This window comes from Sorex fumeus, unplaced genomic scaffold (assembly GCF_029834395.1).
Source record: "Sorex fumeus unplaced genomic scaffold, SorFum_2.1 ptg000003l, whole genome shotgun sequence".
Classification (NCBI taxonomy): Eukaryota; Metazoa; Chordata; class Mammalia; order Eulipotyphla; family Soricidae; genus Sorex; species Sorex fumeus.
Genome location: NW_026606060.1, coordinates 787,729 through 807,308, shown reverse-complemented (window position 1 = coordinate 807,308; position 19,580 = coordinate 787,729). Strand labels below are relative to the sequence as shown.

Here is a 19,580-nt window from a genome sequence, read left to right as displayed (position 1 = left end):
TGATACAGCCTATCATGAAAGCTCCATAGAAGATACATGGCACTCGAAAGTCATCTTGAGAGAACTATGTTTTCCAGTTCTGGGATTTTAAGACAATTTTTGAAGTACAAATAATTTTTTCTGCTTTATGACATTGACTTTATTTCTCATTTTGCCAAGCTCTTTTCTCATGTGGTTTGAAAATGGGATAGTCTTCATAATATTCCTCATATTTTAAGCTAGCTAGAAAAATACTAATCTATGTATTCAGAAAGTACATAAACAATGGAGAAATCATGCTTTAGATTTCCAGAAGAAAACTCATGCTACCTTTTGAAAAAAAAATCACAAAACAGGTTTTCAAATTAAAATTTCATCGATTTACTCAAGCAGGCCCAGTAATGTCTCCATTGGAGACTTTGTTGATACTGTGTCTGGCATATCGAATACGTCACGGGGGGCTTGCCAGGCTCTGCCGTGCGGGCAAGATACTCTCGGTAGCTTGCCAGGCTCTCTGAGAGGGGCGGAGGAGGGTAGGGTACTGTGTTGAGATTCTTGTATTAGATTTGTTTTTGATAAGATAGCATTCATTCTGCCTCTGAGTGTCCCATGCCCACAGACCAACAACAAGAGCATTTAAGGATGATCTACATTAAAATTTCAATACACTGCTATTCACTAGCCTGAAAATTGTTTTAGTGACTACGTGACTCACATGTGACAGTATATTATTAATTTTTGCTAGAAATAAAATTAGCAGAGCAGTTTATACAAAAATTTCATCTCACCCATTTTCTTCAACAAATGCTTGATAGAGAGATATCTGGAAGAAAGGACTGGAATATCCTCTGGACAAGAGAGTAGACAGGGAATGAGGTAACACCTTCGGCATTACTGGGGGTTGGGGCTGCTCTCCATGAGGGCAGGAGCCTGGCATGATAGTGTAATTCTCACCTCAGGGCTTCTTACCATGATGTCTCTAAGCAGAAGCACTTGTGTCCTCAGGTACATTTCCAGCTTCTACACTTTCTAAAATACTGCTGGGCTGAAATACTCATTAATGAAAATAATGAAAAGTAATTAAATGTAAATTACTAGAGTCCCAAGAGAACTCTTAGAACATGGCCACACCAATAACTAAATAACATTGACTGAAGGTCATATAACCTTGGAAATATAACCAGTCCTTTCAAAATATCCTTTGCTGAAAAATATCAACAGAAACAGAATTAGCAATGTTGGACTTGAGGCTTACCCTGTTCATATACATAACACACACATATCTATAAAAGAGACATATAGTGTAGGAATTTGGGAAGGCAAGACTTTCTGTCCATTCTATAAATTGTTATTGTTCTTGAGCCCCAATCACTGCTTGGCACATAGTAGGCATTTAAAACAGATTTGACAGGCTAGAGAAATAGTTTAAAGGGCCTAAACTGTAAGATCCTGAGTTTGCTCTCCAATATCACATGGTCCTTGAACACCTACGGTGTTGAACACCAGTTGGACTTCACATCCTCAGAGTCTCCTGGATGCTAACCTCTTGGGAGTCCTTATCCTTCCCTCACCGAAAATATTTGTTGAATAAATTAGTAGGTTAAGGGAATACTGTGTGGCTAATAGTAACCTCATTCAGTCTATACTTCCCAGTTCAGGTTAGAACCACTTTTTTCTATATATTCCAAAGATCGGATAATTACTAGCAAAAATAGGACAGTAATAATTAATGCTTGTACGATTACCCCTGTTTTTGTAGACACTCTATTGGTCTCTTCAATAACTAACAATAAATTAAAATCTTATCTTCTCATTCTATATGTAGATGATAGGAAGGACATATTTGTAGCCCAGTAAAGAAAAATTAGAGGGCTAAGTTTTATTACTGTCTTCAACTGATAAATACATGCTGAGTTCTGAGAAAAAAAGTTTCTCTGTGACAATAGTTTTAAATGCAAGAGGGAACAGATAAGAAGAAATAGGTTTAAAGCAAACAGAAGAATGCAGAGGGTTCAAAAGTGAATGTGATGTGATTGTGAAGAAAAGGAACAAGCAGAACCATGGAGACATTTCTTGAAATTGTCAAAAACGAAACAGCAAGAACTTCTCCAGGACAACATCACACAGCAAGGAATAGTGGGCACATATTGGGTTATATTTGGGACAGAGGGTAATATACTGCTTTATCTGTGAGCACAGAGTTATTAAGACTGTGATCAAGACAGGTACCAGAATGATAATGCAGATGGCAGGATGTCTATCTTGCACATGGTCAAGCAGGGCTCAATCCCTGACACCCCAACTGTTCCCTGTGCCCTACTAGTAGAGATACCTGAGTGCTGAGAATAGGAATCAGACCTGAGCACCAGTGAGGATGGTCAGAATAGAACAAAACAAAGCAAACAAAAAAAGAATTAGATTATGAATAAGTCAAACCTATGTATCAGGCTCTAGTAACTAGATTCAGATTAAAACATGGAACTACCAGACAATGATAAAAGTTTTCACCTTAAGGAGAAAAAAGTGTACCTAATGAAATTTCATTCTAGTGTAGCAAAAGAAAGACGCTAAGACTTTTCTTAAATTAGACCACATTATAATTAGTTTTCAGCAAGCTTATATTTGAGTATGTACAGTTAGTTCACAATAATTCAATACCTACAGTATCCAGGAAGTCTTGTCTAATCTTCATAAGTTATCTTAGTTACATGTCAAATACATGAATCAATATAAACTACAGATATGATTTTTAAATACTGGTTTTGCAATTTTAAATACTGGATTGAAAAATGCTAATAGGACAGTATGATAGTAGGGTGACTTGCATGTGGCCAACCTGGGTTCAATCCTAGCACCATATTTGGTTCCCTGAACACTGTCAGGAATGATCCCTGAATTCAGAGTCAGGAGTAAATTCTGAGCACTAACGAGTGTGGTCCCAAAAGGGAAGAAATAACTAATTATAAAAATATATTATTTAGGATATGGGTAAAAACAATAAAACACAGGAAAGAGAGAGAGATAAATGCTATAAAGCTAATGCACAAAAAGTGTTTAATTCCTTAATTCTTGGTAATAATAATTGGGAATCTGTCAAGATAAAATAATTCAAACATCTAATATATTTAACTCTGTGGGGTTCTTTTTATATTAATACGAGCACTTCCTCGGTGGCACCTCTAGTACTTTACAGTTTTCATAATTTGAATTATGTGGGCTTAAGTACTGCAGTACTCTTCACAGTGGCCATCAAAACAGAACTCTAGTACTTTAACATTTATCACCTTTATGCCTTAACAACGCTCAAAAACCCTAAGGCGCAATCACAATAAACTTTGATTCCTTCCCCAAAGAACTCTGTATATGTTTCCACCTGCCACCCATCTCTGCCACCCGTGCTCCTTTTTTCTGACTCCACTGTTTTTCATATTTTCACCTCCTCTTTCCCCAATATTTTACCCTGATTAACTCAATCACTGTTAAAAACTCACTGGCAGGACCAGTATAGGATGTAAGTCTTCATGCAACCAACCCTAGTTTGAATTCCAGGCATGATATATGGCAGCCTGAGTACTGCCAGGGCTCACTCTTGGAACAGAACCCCCGAAATCACAAAGTAGAGCTCAAACTACCCCTTTCTCTCACTGTACCAAATACAAAAGCAAAAATTACTTTCAGCAATGCAGTGTATCAACACTGGGAAGTCGTCTGACACAAACTTGAGGTTCCTTATATCATTAAAGGTTTAACCCAGTTTGAGGATTGTAAATTCCTTCTCACCAGCCTATTTTCATAGTAAAACATGTGGACAGAAGTCAGAGACCAGGTTGTGATAACCATTGAACTTTAGTGTTTTTTATAACACCTGGCACAGAGTAATACCTACCAAGTGCCCATATGTCGAACAATCAGCCAAAACCCACTGGGCACTGTCTGTACACCAAGTATTATAATGAAGGTATTATGAGCAAGATGTACCATAACCTAGAAATTCCTTTCCAATAAGTTAAAAATCACAAGTTTAAGAACAAATGTCCTAGCGCTCATGTCAATCTCAAAACTGTCAAGGTTTAGGTAGTCACTCACCTGGCACATGCAAAATCTAAGACAATGATACTCAAAATATTCTACTAAAATATTATTTATTTAATTATTATTAGCAATAAATAATATTATTTATTGAAATATTATCAGTTCAATTTTATTTTGTATGTATATTTATATGTATTTATATTCATAAGCATATATACATACGTGATATATATTTATACATATATGTAGACTTATATATATGTAAATATGTTTATTTTAATTTCAGGTTATATCGTTGATCCCATCTCTTCATCTTTACCCCAAATAGATAATACTTAGCCAGTATTTGGCTGTCAGTGTTTGTTGAAAGGAATCCATATAATTGGCAACATTGTCCTTCTCCTTTTCTCCTTGCAAGTGTATGGAAGGAAAAAATTTGCCCACTGTACTGAGTTTGTGTGTCCTTTTAAAGTGTCCAGTTTCAAGTATTGATAAGAGAATACTTTTAAGTGAGAATAAGGAGATATGGGTTAGAGTTAGCATAGAGATAACTGTCCCATCAATCACCAATATTAATGACGTCAAAGATATTATTTTTGCCCTAAGTAAGTTCTTTTACTTTTTATTTTTTTGGTTCAAGGCAAACCAACAATTATCCTTTAAACTCAATGCATTAAAAAGAAAAAATAACAAGTTGTTTGGATGACCATATGTTCCTATATTTCTAGGTCAATCTTTATCAAACAGTTTCTTTCAAGCATACCATAAATACACTTGTACTCGTCAGCCCATGTGTCCTGGTTTTGTTGGTTTGGAAAAATGTGGTCACTGTAAATGCCCTACTTATTTCCTACCAACCATCCAGTTTGAATTTTTTAAATTACCCTACTTCTCTTTCTGACATAAATAAGAAACAAATGGACAGCTACTGGCAGATAAGATGAACATTATGAATTGTTTTTATTTTGACATCAAATAACTTGAAAATGCATCACTGTTACTGAAAGGGTTTTCTTTGGCCTCAGGTAAGAAACTTAACTGCAAGAGACATCTGGACTTGTTAAGTACATGATCAGGAGTAGCACTGAAACTACTGATTCACAGGGGATCAAATGTTTCCACCACAACATATCTACATGAATATGATAGAAATGTGCAAGAATTCTGAACTCTACTATGTTATAGTCAAAAGGTTAATCATCAGAACAAATGCATCATCTATCACTGCCATGAGATATGGAGTGAAGAATAAAGTCACACATTCAGCCACTTCAACTTTTCATGGTTTCTCAAATTTGAAGTGTGTGCAAACATGGAAAGAAAAAAAGAACATTTAAAGGTCAGCAAGAATAAATCTCAGGGAGAGCCTCATCCTCAGAATCTGAAGAGATGAGTTTCAAAACCAAAAACAGGTGCCAGAACAAGAGCACAGCAGGGAGGGAATTTGCCTTGCATGTGATTGACCGAGGTTCAAACCCCGGCATGCCATATGGTCCCCTTAGCATTGCCAGGAGTAATTCCTGAGTGGAGAGCCAGGAAATACCCTTGAGCATCATCGGGTATGACCAAAAAAGCTAAAATTAAAGAGAAAAAAAAAAACAGTTGGGGACCAGAGCATTAGTACAATGGGTAGAGCACTTGCCTTGCATGCAGCCAACCCACATTTAATCCCTGGAACCCAATACGGTCACCCAGGCCCACTAGGAGTGATCCCTGTGTGCAGAATCAGGAGTAAATCCTGAGAAATATTAGGTATAGAACTATAGGGTATGGGACCAAAAGAAAAGAAAAATAGGAAGAGTAAAAGTTAAACACACAGATTCAAGTATCAATTGTGATTCAGGTCCGCAGTACCAATTATTAACTAATTGGATGACTAGTATTCAAGTTAATATAGATAACTGAATAACAAGTAGTCAAGTTAATACAGAAAGTAAAACAGTGGTCATTAGGGGACAAGGAGGCGGAAATGATAGACTGTGTAATCTCAGTTTGGGAGATCTGTTACATAATGATAAAAAGGCATAAAACTACTGACTTATACTCATTGGATGTTTCAGTTACCACCAATTTAAAAAAAAAACCTGCCCACAATGGCATTTTAGTAATGTTTAAATTATACTTATTTTGGTTTGGGCGTCATACCCAGCAATGTTTAGGAATTACTCCTTGCTCTGTGCTCAAGGATCACTTCTGGAAATGTCTGGGGAAAAATATGGGGTGCCATGGATTGAATCCTGGCCAGTCGCATGCAAGTGAAGCACCTTACCAGCTGTCCTATTTCTCCAGTCCATAAGGTTTAAAATTTAAATATGAATAAAAAGGTATTCTTTTTTGACACAGTCAGAATTTTTAAAAAACTGAAATCATTGTTGTTTTTCTGTTTAGGACCCACAATTATTGCAAGCATCAAGCACACAGAAATTTTTGCTGAAGCTGTGAATGAAATTCTTTCTCAGTCACTGTGTCAGTTGTTGATGGGGCTCCTGTCATGAAAATCATTGTACTCATGCAGATGACTCATTCATACTAATTTTAGTGATCACCATGACTCTTGTCTTCCAGTTAGTGAAGCTGTAAGTCTGGGAACTTGGGGAAGTCTCAGCGGAGTTGTTTAGTGAGATGCTACCAAATATAACTAAATATACTCTAACCGAATATAACTATAATTCAGACAACAACAACATTCCCGAAATGGCCATTTACAGCAGAGCCTCATAGCTATTCCTTCTGTTGGAGAAAATGACCTGGTAGCATGTGTGTTATTTCAGGGCAAGTGGATAAAGTCCTTTTTAAAACAACCCCCACCTTTGGCTCTCTGATTCATTTCCTCTCACTTTGCCCCAGCCCCACTGGTAGTTTTGCTATTTCTGAAACAGCCTCGATCTATTCATCTCTGAGTGTTTTCACTCGGCTCTTTGCCTGAAATGTCCTTCCTCAGTGATATCACAGGAATCACTCCTTTGCCTTCTTCAAGACTTTGCTTCCAGGTCACTCTGTTAGAGTGGGATTCTATGACCATCTTATAGAGAATTACCACGCTCTTCTTTAGGGATGCCCTACTTGTTTTTTCTAGAACAAAAAGCACGTAATTCATAGGTGAACAATTGAATTTTTTAAATGAGTTATTCGAAAACAGCATAAGCACCCTAAAGGTAGACCCTCCCCTCTTTCCTCACTAGCGTATTCTAACATAAAGTGATGTGTGGTACATTCTATAAAAATATGAAGCATAATTTGAAGGAAGAAATAAAACCTCCTTCAGACAAAACATACACACACATGCGTGCACACGCACATACACACACATGCGTGCACACGCACACACACACACACACACTTTAATGGCCTAGTCAAAGGAGTTCTTATTACCAAGGGAATGTCTAAGAAAAATAACAGCATACCTGCCTTGCTACCAGATTTTTTAATCTTAATCTTAAGTGTGGACTGGAGCAATAGCACAGCGGGTAGGGCGTTTGCCTTGCACGCGGCTGACCTGGCTGACCCGAGTTTGTCTCCTCTGCCCCTCTTGGAGAGTCCCACAAGCTACCAAGAGTATCTCACCTGCACAGCAAAGCCTGGAAAGCTACCCATGCTGTATTCGATATGCCAAACACAGTAGCAACAAGTCTCATGATGGAGACATTACTGGGCGGCTCGAATAAATCGATGAACAATGGGAGGACAGTGCTGCAATCTTAAGTGTCTTTTATTTTAATAAAGGTGAATTTTTAAGTATTGAAAATAATTATAGAATTTAGAGAAACTAATACTTGATATATTTAATGTTGATTCATGCCTTTTTCTTTTATTTGTGCTATTTTTTTTTATTTTTTATTTTTTTTGATTTTTGGGTCACACCCAGCAATGCACAGGGGTTATTCCTGGCTCTGCACTCAGGAATTACACCTGGTGCTCAGGGGACCATATGGGATGCTGGGAATCGAACTCAGGTTGGCTGCTTACAAGGCAAATGCCCTACCCGCTGTGCTAATGCTCCAGCTCTCTATTTGTGCTATTTCTATATTAACTTTCTTTAATATAAATCACTAGTTATAATAATTAGTTATGTAGAAACAAACTTTGGATTCATAGCTTAAGCTGGAAAATAATTGATCAGTACAACTTTACTTGCAGTGATACCAATATACAGACTTTCTTCTGCATAAGGAAAGAGAAACTTAAAAATGTGAGCATGTGCAAAATGAAACTTTATTGCAGTGATATATGCAACCTGATTTCCAGTGCCAGGTCAGTCTTCATCCTGCGCTCTAAATTCAGGGAAGGCCCAATCTCACCATGTCTCACTCTAAGCATTGTGCTTCAGTACAAACCCCTTCCTAACATTTCTGAACTTAAACTACCTCATTCGTGAAATGAGCACAATGATTCCCTTCTTATCCATTTCACTAAGTTGTCTAAATCTCTAAAATTGATACATGTACCAATGGAATGATGTCAAGTTGATAAAAAAATGAATCTGCTTTTTATGTTACTGAATTTAGTATTATAAGTACAATGTTACTAAGAACAAGCCTGATATCAAAAGCAAATTAATTTTTGATGTAAAATGATAAGTAAATAATAATAATAACCATAATAAAATAATAAATAGGACATAATTATGAAAGTGGAATATGGAAAACTGAAGTATGGGATAAAGCCTAATGAAAAGTGTTATGATATGTGTATGTTCTTTTAAAGTTAACAGAACCAATGCTAGTATCAGTGTTGAGATAAAAGTAAAAATTAAGTGTTATAATAATAATTCAAGTAAAAAAGATTCTACTCCTTCCTTCCTTCCTACTTCCTACTGTGTTCTGGACTCTCAGTAGAAATGAAACATTTTATCTGATGCCCAAATCACTACAAAATAAGCTGATGGGACCTGGGACAAATCTCTTTATTTTATTTTACTTTGGAGGAGAATGTTTTCCTTTATTATTTTTTATTTTTTTGGGTCACACCTGGCGATGTACCAGGGTTACTCCTGGCTCTGCACTCAGGAACTACTCCTGGCAGTGCTCAGGGGACCATATGGGATGCTGGGAATCGAACCTGGGTCAGTCACATGCAAGGCAAAAACCCTACCCACAGTGCTATTGCTCCAGTCCCTCTTTCTTTATTTTATGCAAGCAAATCATAAATCTAGTTCTGCTGATCCTAGACCATGCTCTAGGGGAGCTAAAAGTGCATAAGTGGCTTTCAAAATTCAAGAAACACTGTTTTTAAGTAAAGCAATGAAGGTACTCTTTTAAATACTCTTCATGTCTCCCTGTGAAGCACAGTGGAACAATATAATTTTAAAGTGATTGATCAATGTCGAGTAATGGTAATAGCACTTTGAAATTCACATAATAGCTGTGATATTAGGATTTTTACAAAACTTACTAATGATTTTGTATTTCATGAAATAATATATTAGGAAGTACATAGAATTTATAATATGCATAAAATTACGAGCACAGGAAATACAACCGAAATCCTACAGTGTTTGCAATCTGAATTGCTCCCATCCTTTGGTTAGTGAACAATGTGAAAGTATGGAATTTGAGTCTGTTCAACAGTTTATCTGCAGTTCTGAGCATGATTTATTTTATAGCAAGAACAAAATAAATGCATAATATATAAACAGAGAAAATATGGATATGGAAGACAGAAGGTCTATAGTATAAATATCTGGAACCACCTTTATTTTCAAAGATAAGACAGTCAAGGAAAACTCTACTAAAACACACACACACACATACACGTGCACGTACACACACACACACAGGCACACAAACACCTACAGCAGAGTTTTGAGTTGTTTTTAAGGGAGGACATTCTATGATGTATAGAAAAGAGAAAGGACCGCAGCTACCGTCATTCACCAACTGGTCCTACTCTACTATTCCTGACCTAATCACCAAGGAGATGCTCCAAGTAGATGCACGCCAAGCAGCTAAACCTCATGGAAAATTTGGTCCCTGTGGCTGAAAACTTTGGGGTGCCCTTGGAAGGTGGACAGATAGGCGGAATCCCTATTCTGCCAAAGCCCCCGAGGTCACACCCACACCCCACACCAACGGCTCCACTCCACTGCTTCACACATGTTCTCTGCAGAAATACCAAACTATGAAATATTTCAGGTGCCCAGGCTGGAACTCTGTGTTTTCTCAGAGTTGGGGTGGGAAGCCTCCCGGCCAAATGGCTCCCATACTGACCAAAGCCCTGGAAGCCACGCCCCCCAGACATCACTATGGCAACTCATTGGTCAAGACTATAGATCTGAAAGTCTCTTGACACCTAATTACTCAATAGTAAAATTCCAGAAAGAGCTCACTAAATAGAGGCAAACTAAACTCAAGCAAAACAGTACTGCAGAAGGCTCAACTAGTGACAAAGAGCTTAGTAAATCCCTAGACAAGCACTGAACAGCCCTGTGAACAGGTATAACAATTTTCACATAAAATTGATTTTTGTACCTATTCAATATTGGAACTTTGTTATCTAGTCAATTTAAACTCTAGAATTATATCCCCGGTTGTTGCTTTTGCCTACATTAAGATGAATTGATTTTTTTAAATAAAAGGAGAAAAGTAGGACAAATAAAGAGAAGATCATAGAAATAGAGTTCTGCGGAAGTTCCGGGCTATCTAATTTTAATTATCACAAAGTCTATGATTAGCTTGTTCCTTGATCTTTAAGCAAAACCAGTTATCCTTCCTGTTATTAAATTATTTTCCTGCATTCAATTTATCTTTTTAAAGGGGCTGACATCAGCAAGATTTCTGCTGATTTGGAGAGGAGGGTCTGTGATGCTAGGGACCACACTGGGGACCACACTGCTCTCTCACCCCTCAACAGACACCCCCGAATCAATCATCCCTGAAGCATGTCCCAGTGTGTGTTAAACACGAGTCAGGCGCCCTTCAGCTAAGAGTCAGGCTTGGCTTCCTGCCCTTGGCTATTAAGCTTCATCCCCACAGAATTACTACATGTCTGAGTTTTATAAAACCCTTTGTGTGGATTTCAAACAGTTATTGTGCTAGATCCAAATTTCGACCTTGGTAAAGCAGACCCCAAATCCTTTCCAACCCTACTTCGGATGTGACGTTTCAAGATCACAGAACAAAGAAAAGGTAAAAAATAACATCAGCAGCGTAGGGATCACTTATTATGTGCCAATCACTGTGCTAAACTCTTTGAAAGTGACATTTTATTTAATCCTCACCAGAAGTCCTACCTGCAAGTTGCTCTGATGACTCACATCACCTCTGTTTTACAGATAAAATAACCTGTTCAAGGTACACAACCAGGGAGTACAAAGATACTCAAAACTCCACTCATCTCCTTCCAGAGTTGGCACAGGCAAAAACAAAGAACACAAGAAACATATAAATAAGGTTCCATCATGATGAAAGATCTCCACCCAGCCCGAATCGGACTCCTGCTCTAATCACAGGCTAGTCAGGAATTGTGGGTCATACACTTCGCTTAGGTAACAGGTACATGAGCCGAGAAAGTCCCCATGTAGGAGAAGAAATAGAAGTTACAAATACAAGTGAATTCCCTGGGAAAGGAAACTCTGGAAACAGAATTGCCTCTCGTTCGTTTCAGGAGCAAAGGCAAGAGGGCTACCAGGGTGTTTTGCTGGGGTGGGGTGGGGGTAGTACCTAAACAGTACTCAGTGGGCCTCGGGCCTTTCTGGTGATAAAATGATATTTCAATCAACATGAAAGATTATTCAATCTCAACTCTGCTGCCCTGGTGATTGCTGTAGCTCAGACTTAGGTGCGCTTGAGGCCAACAGGCCCACCCAAAGTGCCAAGGAGCATTGTGGTGCCAGGGATCAGCTCAGGTCCTATGGGTATGAGGTATGTACCTGTGACCTCTGAGCTATCACCTGGCCCCTGGTTATTATTACTTTAAACAGCATTATATGGGGAGGGTCTCACTGTGGCAAGTAACTGTGTGGTCTTCAAGATCACGTGTGCTTGGTCATAGGGAATTCTGAGGGGGAAAAATGAAGCTTGGTCAGAAGAAAAATCTGAGATAAAACTCTAGCAGCTGAAAGCTTATGTTGATATTGGGGAAGGAAAGCAGCTTCTTGGGGCTCTTAATTTGGAGAGGCAATTTTACCAAATAAACCAAAATCAATCTAGTTATCAATAACTGCTGTAGCACTGTAGCACCATCCTCCTGTTGTTCATTGATTTGCTCGAGCGGGCACCAGTAACGTCTCCACTGTGTAACTTGTTGTTACTTTTTTTGCCATATCGAATACGTCATGGGTACCTTGCCAGGCTTTGCCATATAGGCGAGATACTCTCGGTAGCTTGCGGGGCTTTCCGAGAGGGGCGGAGGAATCAAACCTGGGTCGGCTGCATGCAAGGCAAACACCCTACTCGCTGTGCTACTGCTCCAGCCTATCAATAATGGCTAATCCTGTAAAATCCCTAATCTGGATGAAATGAGCAGCCCCTCCCACTACAATTCAATGTGCTTCTGGATCATTTTTAAAATTAAGCTCTCTAAGAACAGATTGTTTTCTGCAGTTCACCTTCTGAATCTTCTAAACTGAAGTATGGCTAACTTAATAATAGTTGTGTTGGGATAACTGAAGTGATCTACTTAATATGAATATACAAAAGAGAACAGAGTAAATTTTCATCACTCCAACAGTCCCTCTTCGTACTTCAGTACTTTTACAATGACAAGTTCATTGAAAATAACCTACAGTGCCATTGGCATCTATTCCTAGTGGATATCAATATGGTATATAATCAAAAGGCATATAGATGTGTATATGTGTCCCATATGTTTTCTAATTTAACTATGTAATGTATACAGTAGGGCTGGAGCGATAGCACAGCGGGTAGGGCGTTCGCCTTACAAGCGGCCAACATGGCCGACCCGAGTTCGATTCCTCCGCCCCTCTCGGAGAGCCCGGCAAGCTACCGAGAGTATTCGATATGCCAGACACAGTAACAACAAAGTCTCCAATGGAGACGTTACTGGGCCCGCTCGAGCAATGTATACAGTATATATCAAGATACTCAACTTCTCTCTAATACTGTCAATTTGAAAAAAATCATAAAATAATATTTAGATGGAAGAAAAATAATGATGTTATTCATCAAAAAGACCTAGATACAATGCTTTACTCACACACACACACACACACAATCCCTTGTGCTCAGATATTTCAACAGAATAAATTTTATATATTACTCGTATAGTATTATCTTGTTTGTTGCTTGTAGAAGAGATTGCAACCTAATTATATTCATTCGTTTAGTAACACATATATACTTTAGCCATATTTTAGAAATTAAAGAATGATTTTAAAACAATATATTTTCTCGTATTGAACACATCTATGTCATTAAAACATGTCATTGGATGAAGCATAACCTTAGTAACATACATTACTAAAAAATTATATATTATAACACACTCAGAGTTGTATGCCAATGATGAAGTATAATTAGATTTATAAAAATATGTTTTAATTTTCAATAGATTTCTATCTCAAATTAAATTAGGGAATATATCATGGAAAATAAAATTTTGTTAATGTATTTATACATTTCTCTGTTCAAAAAATAATCAAACATTTCACCACAACTTTCTGGCAGGCTTCGACATATGCAGATGTCAGTATAGGGGATTTGTTGAGGAGCCATTTGTGAGTCATTAAACACAGAGAAGGATCTCCTGATACATTTGCTAGATACGGCACTGTGTACTGTGTACAGAGATCCATTAAGTTCTAAATTTGAGCTTTCAAGTACAATGCCGAGACTTCAGAAAAGTCCTATAGTCCAATGGAACTGGCATAAATAGAACATGTGTTGATTATTGTAAAAAAAACTTATGTTTATGGTTTTTATTCCAATTTTTAGCACTTCTTTGAATTCTTTTAACAAGAATTATTTTAATGAACAACCTGAGGGCATCTTATCCCACCTTCTCTCCAAGGTTCAGGAAAGGGTCCCAATGCCCTTCTTCCTTCCAGCTCATTTCAATATTAGAGAAAACTTTCTGCTTTGGCCTGCTATCTCTGTAATGCTCTGCATCTGAGTCATTAATTACAGCTAAGCCCTCTATAATAGTATAGAACCAATTAATTTTTTTCATTTGGCAAGCCTGGATCTAGGTCTCAGGTAAACAGTAAATACTCAGATGGATTCTGGAGGAATGGAAGTGGACGTTGGATTTTTAGGAGCCAACAAAGAAGCCTGGCAAACTCCCCGTGACGTATTCGATATGCCAGACACAGTAACGACAAAGTCTCCAATGGAGACGTTACTGGGCCCGCTCAAGTAAATCGACGATCAACGGGAGGGCCTTTAACAAAGAATACTACTGGAGCTTCAGAAATGAGAGTCATTTGTAAGTTCAGGTTGTGAATTCTGCTTGGGAGATCAAACTTCATATAAAGATTTTAACAAAGTCCTAGTGGACCTAAGGAATCCGATATAAAAAGGGCTTGAGAAATGATGATGAAAGGCTAGTCTACTGAGGGCAGGGGGCAAAGCTTAACCAAGAAAAGGGTACTCCTTCCTAAGTAAGAGCTGACCTGGCAGAAAACATGTTGAGGAGGGAAACTGTTCTCTGATGTATTGTTTTGAGATTTAAGCGACATTCTGTAAATGACTCAGTTATTCTCTAAACTGATTTTGTTTTTTCAGACAGTGGGCTAAGTTCCAAAGTCCCTAATCATTGTCTGTGAATAATAAGAAGAAAAAAGACCCATCAACCCTACCCCAGACCTTAGACCTGATCCACGTGACAGAAGCACAGTAGCAAGGGATACGAGATTAGTGTCAGAAACTATGGCAATAGGTCTCCTCGGCAGGCAGAAGTAAGAGGAACAGAAATAGGTCAGAGAACAGCAGCCACGGGGATCCAGAAAGATGAATGAAACCGCCTTGGAGAAAGCGAATGATTTGAAATTCTGCCATGTGTCAGGAAAACTTAAAGGTCTAGGTACCCTGACTCTTTCTTCTTTTACATTTTTTTTATCTTGAAGGTGGAACAAAGGAAGAATTTTAACAGCCTTGTCTGAGAGTGGTGGATATTATTCTTTGATACCATTCTAAAGCTGGTCAAGACATTTTCTACAGATTAGTTGCAAAATAAATCTAAAGGCCTTATGAACTTTACATACACTGTTAGATTAAAATTTATTAGCCAATATTATTATGAATGGAAATTTTAAGCACACACGATTTTGTAGCCTTTTGTTTTAGCCACTGGAGATGTGCTACCTGCTAAGCTAGTCAGATAATATGCTGACATTCCATTCTAAAATAAGAAGTCATATTAATTTCAACAATGATTGTACTCAAAGCTCTATCGTTAATTTCAAAAATATTTTAAATTTTCATGGAACTAACGTGACTTATAATAGTTTTGGTGCATTTTTTTTACTTGCAATAGCCTTTTGAGAAGTAAAACATGGTTTCCAATTCATAGGGCTACCCCAGCAGTGCTAAGGGCCAGGTGACTGATCAATGTTCAGCAGCTGGTGAGATCCTGAGGGCCTGAACTCAGGAGCTACAGGGCTATCCCCAAGGGTGTGGGTGCTGGGGACTGGGAAGGAGGGGATAGTGTTGAGGGTCCCACTCAGGGTAAGGATGTGCTAGTTGAGCCCCCAAATGCTTTTCATTTCCATTGTTACTATTATTGGTATCACTTAATAGTTCTATTCTGACCCACTGTGATCTAGACAGTAAGATCCCCAAAGTGAAAGCGGCATAAATATAAACAAAGACTATAAAAGAAAATATATCATACTATAGCAGATGGGCTGGAGGGATAGTACAGTGGTAGGGCATTTGCCTTTCGCACAGCCAGCCTGGTAGAGCCGGGTTCAATTCCTCCACTCCTCTTGGAGAGCCCGTCAAGCTACTGAGAGTATCTCACCCGCACGGCAAAGTCTGGCAAGCTACCTGTGATGTATTCAATATGCCAAACACAGTAACAAGAAGTCTCAAAAAATGGAGACATTACTGGGTCCACTCGAGCAAAATCAATGAACAATGGGAGAACAGTGTTTTTTTTTATAGTAGCTATTCTATTCTTTACAGCATTGTCTATGTTTTATCTTTCCTAATGATTCCTAGTTTTCCATAATCCAATTTATTCTAAGTTATATTAGACTTACTTTCACATTTATTTTGATTTCATCGCTATTTTTGAGAATTAGGGTTCTCCATTTAGTATTGGATTTCTTCAGGGATCAGTTCTCTCTCTTCACAGCTAATTTAGCACAGCGGGTAGGGCGTCTGCCTTGCACGCAACCAACATGGCAGACCCGAGTTCGATTCCTCCGCCCCTCTCGGAGAGCCCGGCAAGCTACCGAGAGTATTCGATATGCCAGACACAGTAACAGTAACAATTTTATTTAAAATAAAATAAAATAAAATAGATTGCTTCTAGTTATATACCATCAATTTTTTTGTTTAACCTCTTGCAATCTAAAAATTATTTAGATTACCCAGACTCCTGGGTAAGGCCCCAATCTTTCTCCGTTCTTCCCTACTTTCTAAAATGGCTGTCACTGTTCTTCATAACATATGCTATATGACATTGTTTCCTCTGGGTGCTTCTGTGTTGTTAGGCACAAAAGTATAAAAAACAATCCTCTGCTACCCTCTCCTCTAACATAGAAAATGTGCATTGAAAGAGATGGTGCAATGTACAAATATTGCTGAACACAGAATATGGCTGTAGATGCTTAAGTGCTTCACAATGTGGTTAAGGTGGAAGGTGGAATTCACCACAGTTCCATCACAATTACTAAAAGGGCTGAGTCAGGTCAAAACTTCAAGAAAGAGCTTGGTATCAAAGAGCAGATGGCGAGTTGCACTGGTTCCCCCAGCAGGAGAGACCCATCTGTCTAACTGTACTGGCAGCCTTCAGGCTCACTCCCCCGCCTGATGGCACACTGCGGCGAGGCTGCCTGCTCTCTCCTCTGCCTAGAAGAAGAATCTTGTTGAACTGCTTTTCAGGTCTTTCCAAGACCTATGGGACTACTTCCTAGGGAATCATTGCTAAATACTCATATCCAGGGGCTTTCTTTGGGGTGGAATCGTTACTCAGTTTTAGCCTTTATCTAGGTCTCTATATCTACTGAAGTCTTTTTTTTTTCATAAATTTCAAAATCCCTTAGAAACTTGACTGATCGATCAGTAGAAGCACGATCTCTCTGATCTGCTCCTCATCTGAAAACTAACTTTCAGGATTGACCCTTTCCACCTTATATATAAGGTTCCTGAGAAGCTGCTTTCTCCTCTGGCAACTTAGTCCATTGCCCTAGAATTGGGGAGAAAGTGCTAACCACCAAACTATAAAAACCGCCACAACCTTTGTTTCTGACCTATTATATTCCTTGTCTTCTCCCCCTGCCACTATTTCTTAAACCAGCTGCTGTCAAGCTTCTGTGGGTTCACTTCTGCTCCCCTCTTGCTGCCTGCCCTGCCCAGATGGGCACTTTATTACCCAAACCTTTGATGCCTCTGGGAGTGAGTGATGGCTCCTAATCTTTCTCTCTCGAATTCCTCTTCTGTCTTCCATAAGCAGAACATCTCTACAGGATTACAGGCGCTACCAAGGCAAGTCTTTGTAGTTTTCTGGTCAACACCAACACACATTCAGAATGCAGCTCAGTCTTTAACAAATATCTGGAAGGAATACATGACTGCATTTTCTCCTGCCCCTCCACATTACCTTCATTCACAAGGATGCTCACTCAACGGTTGCAATTCCTTCTTCTCGTGAATTTGTGGAATATCTAAATAGTCTGAAGTAAAAGTAATTTTTCCTGTCTTTTTAAAACATACTATCTTTTTTTTTAAAGTTGTAGATTTACAAGTTTTTTGTGCTTGGGTTTCGATTATACAATGATCAGATACCCATCCCTCCACCAGTGCCCATTTTCCACCACCATGGATAATATCCCCCCACCCCCGTCCCCCCATCCCCCCTGCCTCTGTGGCAGGGCAATCCCCTGTGTTCTCTCTCTCCTTTTGGGTGTTGTGGTCTGCAAAAGAGGCATTGAGGGGCAAACACAACATACTATCTTTTAATGTTCTACAACAGATTTTAGATTTAAACTGAAGGCAGCAAGTCACTTAGCTTTCCTGAATCGCCTCATTAAAAAAAATAATAATAAATAAAGAAAAACAGGTCACCTGGGAACAGAAAGTTAGAACATGGTTGGTCAACCCCAGTTCATTTTTCCTATACTGCAAATAGTCCTCAGAGCATTGCCAAGGTCACTCCCAACAAGAGAGCCAGGAATAACTCTCTGAGCACTGCTGGGTGTGGCCTCAAACTCTAAATTAAAACAAATAATAAAAAATTTCTCAGCTAGCTTTTTGTAAAGATTAAATGATATGCATAAAATACCTCAGTGCAGTCACATCCAGGCTCGGCAATACTCAGCCCTAACTGTTTCACTTAACAATTCACTGAACATCTCATTTAAACTGAACACAAATCTTACAAGATCATGACTTTGTATCTCTGCTTTTAGATGAGGTGATAGAAGAAATGTGGAAAATGGAGAATGTGGTTCTCTTGCTCAAAGTCCCACCAAAACCAAGTCTAAAGCAGTAGTTGTTCACAGACCATGTGGTAAACTATATCCTTCTTATATTGAAAACTCATTACAAAGCAACATCCACTTTGTAAAACTTAATGCATCATAAAGCTTTGAGCACAATAAGACTTACCACAAGATCACTAAATGGCAAAAAAAAGTTAATAAATAAAAGCAGGTACCTTTTGAAACTTGACCTCTTCATTTGATGGGAGACTATTTCCAGAAAATTTTGAGAGTATCTGCTCAATGTTGAGTTCAATTTTCTTGATAAACTTTTCATAAAATTTAAATTTGAAATTTAAATTGTATGGCATAAAGAAAAATACTTGGAAATGCTTGCCCAAAGTGAGAGGGGAAGGGATATTGCATAAAAGAATAAAATTCAATATAAAAATAAATGAAAAAGAAAAGTAATCACTGCCAACAGCTTCATTTAAAACTGTGAGTCAACATCCCAGAAACCAATTAATAATTTCTTCATCAGAATAAGGAATAAATGATTAAAATATTTGGCCCACTAATTGGGGTTGAAATATTTGCTCAAGATGAAAAGGAAATGATTAGAAATATTTTGATGTCTTCTATAAAAAACTAGAAAATATATTATGAGTCCAGTTGTGGATATAAATGTCACACATTTTAAATAGGGTATAAAAGGTGAATAACTGTTTTGTCGGTTTGTGGGGCTGGATTTTTGTCACCTCAATATAAATATAAGCCTAATAGAAGGAAAATAGAAGGTACATCAGAAAATGAGGGATGAAAAGCCAAACACAGGAAAGCAGATTGCCTGCTTATGTAAGAAATTAATATTGAAATTTACACAGACAACATTTGAGAAAAGATGAGGAATGAACATAATAATAACCAGAAGAATAGAAACCTTTGTTCAAATTGAGCGTGTTGTTAAAAACTCTTCTAAAAAGCAGAAAATATACTGTGCTTTTCTGAAAATGAGAAAAACATATAA

General features: G+C 38.1%; 1 protein-coding gene across 17 annotated transcripts in view; it reads right to left on the bottom strand.

Moving 5' to 3' along the window:
• NRXN1 (neurexin 1) overlaps positions 1-19,580 on the bottom strand; it is a 1,264,827-nt gene that overhangs the window by 773,913 nt on the left and 471,334 nt on the right. The window lies entirely within an intron of this gene.